Source organism: Lycorma delicatula, chromosome 3 (assembly GCF_047948215.1).
Source record: "Lycorma delicatula isolate Av1 chromosome 3, ASM4794821v1, whole genome shotgun sequence".
Classification (NCBI taxonomy): domain Eukaryota; kingdom Metazoa; phylum Arthropoda; class Insecta; order Hemiptera; family Fulgoridae; genus Lycorma; species Lycorma delicatula.
In genome coordinates, this window is record NC_134457.1 from 116,621,977 (window position 1) to 116,629,248 (window position 7,272).

The window sequence follows — 7,272 nt, forward strand, 5'->3', positions numbered from 1 at the left end:
CTAATAAAAACAAAAACGTTTACAACGAAAAGCTTCAAAATCCTGAACATTTTTAGCCGATTCTTGAGTTGTGATTTTTTAACACAGCTCTTACCCCTATGTTTTCCTTTTTTATCCCCAAAACACAAATAAAATTTTAGATGAATCGTTAAGTTGTTCGAACGAATGAGTCGTTGGAACGAATGAATCGTTTGTGCGTTGTGCACAGCTGTTCGGCGTCCCGCATGGTCCGCTCTGCGCCAACAGCAGCTAAAATAAAAATGGTTTGTTGTATGTGTGTGAGCACATACAACAAACCAACGCATTATTATGTTTTGTCATTGAAGAGATAGAAAAATTAAACAAAAACATAAATATGTTTAAAATATCGATGTTTATTTAATTAGTTAATTAAATAAAAGAAACATACATGGAGGTATTAGTATGTTCAGCGGGGGGGGGGGATGGGGCATACTCGGATCTCGATTAGGTGTAGTGGCGGAAAGGGTAGCTTGACTGGGAAGGGGCTCACGGCATCCAGAAGCGGAGGTCGTGCCGCTTCAATGAACCAGTGGGGACCCCTATGGGACATCCGAAGAGAGGCGACGATGAAGGGCGGGTGGTTAGTCACCGCCACGTTACTTAAGGCCAGTCATGGCAACGTCTTTCAGGCGGTTACCGGCTGCCCCTGAGTGGTTAAAAAATAATAAAAAAAAGAAAAAAGAAGGTATTATGTGTAGAAGAATAAAGTAATAAACACAGTTTATTGGCAATAAAGATATTTTGCTTGATGATATCGCCACATAGGCTTGAAGATTGTGCGTGGGATATGAAAATGGAATTTTATAGTCTATGAAAAACATCCTACCTGACCGACCGGGATTCGAACTCCAGATCTCCGGATGAAAGGCCGAGACGTTACCACTAGCGCCACGGTAGCCAGCAAAAATATACAATCAAAATAAAGATAAAATAACAATCAGTAATAAAATCAATAACAATTTGTAAATAACCTATCGGATTTGTTTTTTTTTTAAATCATACTCAAGAACCCTTAAAAAATATTAAATTAAATGATTAACGAAATAAACATGTTCAACCGGTTTTTATCTTTCAAATACGGATATACTGTGATTCATTAATAATTATTTATTGCTATTATTTTTAAATTATTTATAATATATTTTTTTAAGTATAGATTAATAATGTAAAGGGAAGTTGAATATACTACGGTCTTTAACCCGCCATTTTTCTTTCTAGTAGTCTACTTTTCATGGAAAAAATTACAATTGTAAACCTATACCTGCTGATTAATATCAGTCACACCTCACCCGAGTTTATTTTTACTACTTATTGATCAGTATAGTGAAATTGATGAAAGTAAAGAAATTGAATCAAGTATATTTTTAAATCATGCTTTACGCTCTATTAAAAAAGAATATTATTGTAGCTATCCTCCAATTAAAAGAAAAATAAAGTAATGAGAAAATGTAGAAAACATGAAACAATTAGTTTCATGATATTGAGAATTCTCACCAACAAAACAGAAATTCTTATCAAGATATTGAATTGAAGATATCGATAAATACTATGGAAGGACTGTTTGAATTAGAAAAAAATATAAAAGTTGTGAAACATTATTTACTAGGTTTACTTAGAATACATTTTTTTTCTTGCTATAAAAGAGCATTTATGAAAATTGCAACATAAAAATAAGAAGCAGTACCTAATACGCTTCATAATTCTCATTTATTAAACTTCAGTAATAGAAATTGTTAAGGTTATACGAATAGATTAGAAAGATTTAAGATTAATAATGAACACTATTTTCTTGATAAATCATAAAAAGGAAGTCTGATTAATATAAAAGCAGTTATATAAGTAACGCATTGATTAATGTAATTTTGATTTTGATTGACAAATATATATCTTTAAAGACTAATATTAAAATATCAATATTTGCTGATAACTATATAAATTTAAAAGTCTATGATAAATAATTTCATGAGTTTTTTAACAATACGTATGACCCGCCTTAGGTAATAACACAATAGTTAAAAATCTGATGTGGACACCACATGACTTTCTTGTACGTCTATTAAATTACATATATACTTTTTTTTAAATAAGTACATAAAATTTTATTTCATTAATAACTTCTGCTATCTTTTCATTATTTCTTATTGTTATTATTGAATTATTTATCGTATTATCAATAAATCAATATATTTAAATCAAAAAGAAAAAAAAGGAGATAAAGTCTGATTCGAACCGAAGTGCTTTCCCCATGTAAGATCCAAATATTTCATTAATTAAGATTTTATTTGGTTATAACTCTGGAACCAATAAAAAATAAGAACCACTTATATCTAGTAGTATCTTATGTATGGTTATATCATAATGGTACTTATGGATATATCGTTTAAAATGCTCTCAATGAGGGCGTATTATTACAGTTAAGAAAAGCCCTAAATCTAATTTTTGAAATTTTAGGTCTTTTTTGAACACTTTTGGTTCGGTCAATTCCAATCAAAAGAGGAAGTGCACAACTAGATGTTACAACAGTCCTAAATCCAAAATTTCAACATCCTACGGCTAATCGTTTTTGAGTTATGCAAGATACATAAGTTACGTACAGATGTCACGCCGAAACAACTTAAAATAGATTCAGGGACGGTTAAAATGGATAATTCCGATGAAATCTGAAAATCGAAATTTTTTCGCGATCACAATACTTCCTTTACTTCGTACAAGAAAGTAAAAATTAGAATTCAAAGATACAAATTGAAATTGAAATGAAGTTATTAAAATCAAGAAAATTTTGATTAGGATAAATTTATCAGAAAAAATCCCAGAAATTATTCAATTATGAAAAAAAGTAGATAAATTAACTTATTTAACTGAAATATCGTTTCTGAAGGTTATAAATAAATTCCCAATATAAACTACGTTTTGAGGATACTAATAATATGGGTATAAAATACTACTGGTTTCATGAAAGTAAGTAAAGGAGGATTAGAAAAGTTTCTGACTCACATATAAAGATTATTAAAGAAGGAGTTAACACATAAATGAAGCTTAATGTTTTTTAATGAATCACGACTTCATGCAACACAGCAACATGAAAATTTGGTCTTGAATAAAAATTATAATTTAGTATAATTTTTGTTTAATCTTTATTAAAAGGATCGATGTAAATTATTAAAGATACATTATAGATTACTACTATATATTATTTCATACGGTACATAAATATATTATAGAAGATGAAACCAAAAAATTATTGTGTAGTTCTGTGCAAAACGACTGACTTTTAGTTATTTTATTTCACGCCCAACTATTTTTACTGTTGGTGTTTAAACCCTTTAAAATTATTTCTTATTACATTTCTAAGATTTATATTGAGCTCTTCTGCCAAAATCTTAATTTCTTAAGACCACAAAATAGAAGAAATGCAGATGAAAGTTATGTTTTGTTGCTGTTATATTGAAAATATATTAAAGAATGATGTAAAATAAAATTGAATAACCGTACTGTCGTATATCTATCCCAGGTAAAAATAGTTTATAATAATTTATTTTGTGTGTTCTCCTATTACAACTCGAATATCTCACAGATTAAAATGATTAGATAAAGAAAGTTAATTTTAAAGATGTACAAAGTTAACTGAATTGTCCACTTGAAATTTTAGAAAGTGATAACCAAAATGCGCTATTCACTAATTATCAGAAAGTAATTTAACATACCGAAAATTACATTAACTTTACACTTGTATAAATAAACAAATAATATATATATATATAAAGAGGTAATTATAAAACATTAATTTAATTATATAAATCAGATGTACTAAAGATTCGCTTTTAACTAACAATATTCTTTCGTTACAGAGCTGAAATAAATGAAACCGAGTAGCAGAGTGGTAATGAGAAACAACGTGGAAATTATCACGGAGATCTGTCTTTTGTATAAGTAATGCAGTGTTGGTTTATTAAGGGACTGCAAAGTAATATACCACACAGAACTTAAAGTAAGGAAAATAATTGTATCATTCAGATAAGATTACATTTTCTTTCTTTCTTTCATTGTTATTCTGAACACCATAGAAAATGATTGAGTTGCTGTAATCAGATGTAAATTTCCTTCTGTAATTGTATTACTTTTACTAAACGTTCGACTAAATAATTAATTTTTTTGCTAAGCTGCATAATTTTATTAAATACTAGCTGCAGGGCGTGCCGCTTGTACGCCTCCGCAGCTGAGCCCTGGCGGGCGGCGCCTCGGAATGGGATTATTAGGTGTTCAAAATTGATTAACTCTTGTGTAAAAATATTTTTTTTGATTGATGAAAATTGATGTAACGAAAGTTAAATTAGAAATCTAACTCTAGAAATTGATACTAACGAATCGGGATTTTTCGCTAGTGATCGGTACATTCCGGTGACTACTTTTTTGTTATATTTCATTATTTCATGAAGAAAAACAATCACATAAACAAATTACAAATATATTAAAAAGGTTTTTAAAACAACACTCTTACATCACCCCATTGTTACGCTGTCTTTGTTGGTTTAGGTATGTTGCTTACAAAAGCAACATACCGAAACCAAAGTATTTGGTAATTACAAAGGAAGATGGAGATTTCTCGAGGGTGAGCCCTTTTCTGATTGCTCTAAAAATAACTAAATATGCTGGAGGTTAAGAAAATCAGGAAAACCTTTAATGGAGTTCATGTGATTCATAGTCACAGAAGATCCTAGGGCTCAACAATATTGGAGATTTTGCAGTACGTATTGATCCGTACGACACACTCAACACCTCAAAGAGTGTTGGTCCGTCAGGATCTTCTGAACTGCACAGAGCAGGAAATAGTTGAGCAATTGATACCACAAGGAGTTATAGAGTGCCACAGGTTGAAAATTACAAGGAACGGCTAGGTTCTTCCTTCTGCTTCTCATGTCCTCACTTTTAACTGACCAACTCTGCCGGAGAAAATCGTGTAGGAATTCAGCGTTTGGATGTGCGGGAATTTGTCCTACACCCTATGAGATGCTTTGTAAGGAGCCTCCTACATGTGACAATTGTAAAGGGCGCACGCAGATCCCGAAAGTGTCCTGTCTACAAAGACGAAGTAGATGTGCAGGAAGTAAAAACCCTGCAGGAAATCAGCTACCTTGAAGTAAAAAATTGTAAACGCCCGCAAGCCTAGAGCAACAACAACTTATGCTCAGGCGTATCTTCGAAAAATAAAACTGCTTGACCAGAAGAAAACGGACGCCAAGCCAGAAAGCCACGTCCGCTTGCGTGAAATATTGGTTGATGACCGGAAGAAAGTGAAAGAGGTGGTGTGTCCACATTAACATCGAATAGACCTACCGCCGAAGCTGTTGATCTAATTACAAATTTACAAGCGGTCACCATCAGAATAAAGAGTCTGCTTCAGATCACTATCTGCAGCATATACTTGCCGAACTTTGATTGAAAGGAGGATGACATAGCACGATTAATTTCTCAGCTTCCCCCACCTATACTACTGGTGGGTAATTTCAAAATCCATAATTCTCTTTGGGGGTCGGATCGAGTATAGCCCCGGGGAAGAGAATTGGAAAAGTTCCTGCTGAACTCTGATCTTATTCTCTTAAACGACGATTTAAGACTCTAAAAAATGATCTGGCAGCAATACGTGTTATCCATTCACAGAAGCACAATTGCATCAGACGTTTGGAAGAAAGTGAAGGCGATTTGTGGGTGTACAAACTTTACTCCATATCTAGCCTTCAATATGAAAATGAAATTAAAGACACTCCAAACGAAATTGCAGTAATTAGACAATCACTACGAAAAATAACTGCTAACTACGATGAAGATTTTAGGACGAAAAAAGCAGAACTTGAAGGTCCACTAAAGTTCAGAACTGAAATAAATTTTTCGCACAATGTACCTTTTGAAGAATTTGTGAAAGCGTTGGAGAAAGCATGCAACTCAGCTGTTTGTCCGGTTGAAATTCATTACAACATGTTCAAGCAGCTGAATACCACTGCAAAACGCAGATTATTAGAACTCTATAATCAAATATGGCGGGATGGAATGTACTCGCAGCAGTGGAAAAAAGCCCATATTTCTCCAGTACCAAAGAAAGATACAAATTTAACAGATCCCGATAGTTACTGTTCTATTTCTTTGACATGCGCTATGGAAAAAATGATAAATAATCGACTCGTTTGGATTTTAGAAAAAGAAAACCTCATATCCTCATATCAAGTAGGTTAAGGCAATCATACTCTACCATTGATCAAATGATCAACTTAGAGAACATTGTATATAACACCTTTATTACAAGAAAAAATTGTGTCGAGTCTTCTTTGATCTTCAGAAGGCATTCGATATGACCTGGCGACATGGAATAATGCTCCAGATACATGAATGGGGCATTCGTGCAATCTGCCAGTTTTACCCAGCAACTTTATGAATGACCGTACTTTCCAACTACGCGTCAACAATGAATATTGATCTGAAAAAAGCTTAGAAAATGGCATACCACAAGGTTCGCTGTTGAGCGGTACCTTGTTTACGGTCGCCATTAATAAACTAATATTAGCTATTCCAGTAGAAATCAGCAAAAGTGTCTATGTTGATGATCTGGCAATTGTGTATAAAAGCAACAAGACAGCTATGGTGAAGTAAAAATTACAACGCTGTTAATGAAGTTGCGAGGAATAATGGATTCCAATTTTCACTAGAAAAAACTGCTGTGTACAATTCTGTAGGAAGAGAATTCCTCACCAAAGCCGTTTTGACCATCGGTAAAAATTCAATAGAATATAAGGATAATGTAAGATTTTTATGTCTATTATTGGGTAAATCCTTTACATAAGGATTACATACACAGGACTTGTGTGATAGATGAAAAAGTGCACTAATCATTATTAAATTTAAATGTTTATCCAACATCAATTGGGGCTCAGATAAAGAAATAGGCTGTATAAAGCACTGGTTCAATCGAAACTCAACTATGAATATATTGTGCATTCATCCGCTAGGAAGTCGCATTTAAGAAAGTTAGACACAATTCATAACAGCGGAATAAGATACGCGACAGGCGCATTCCGCACAAGTCCGGCAACTAGTCTAATGTCGGAAGTCGGAATAATGCCACTACATTATAGAAGAGAGATCGTACTGCTAAGATATGCAGCAATTATATATATGGGTTTTTCCTACCCATATAAATAACAAACTCTTTAACAATCATCCTTTGGCTGCATTATATGAACATCGTGCTACCTATTCCAG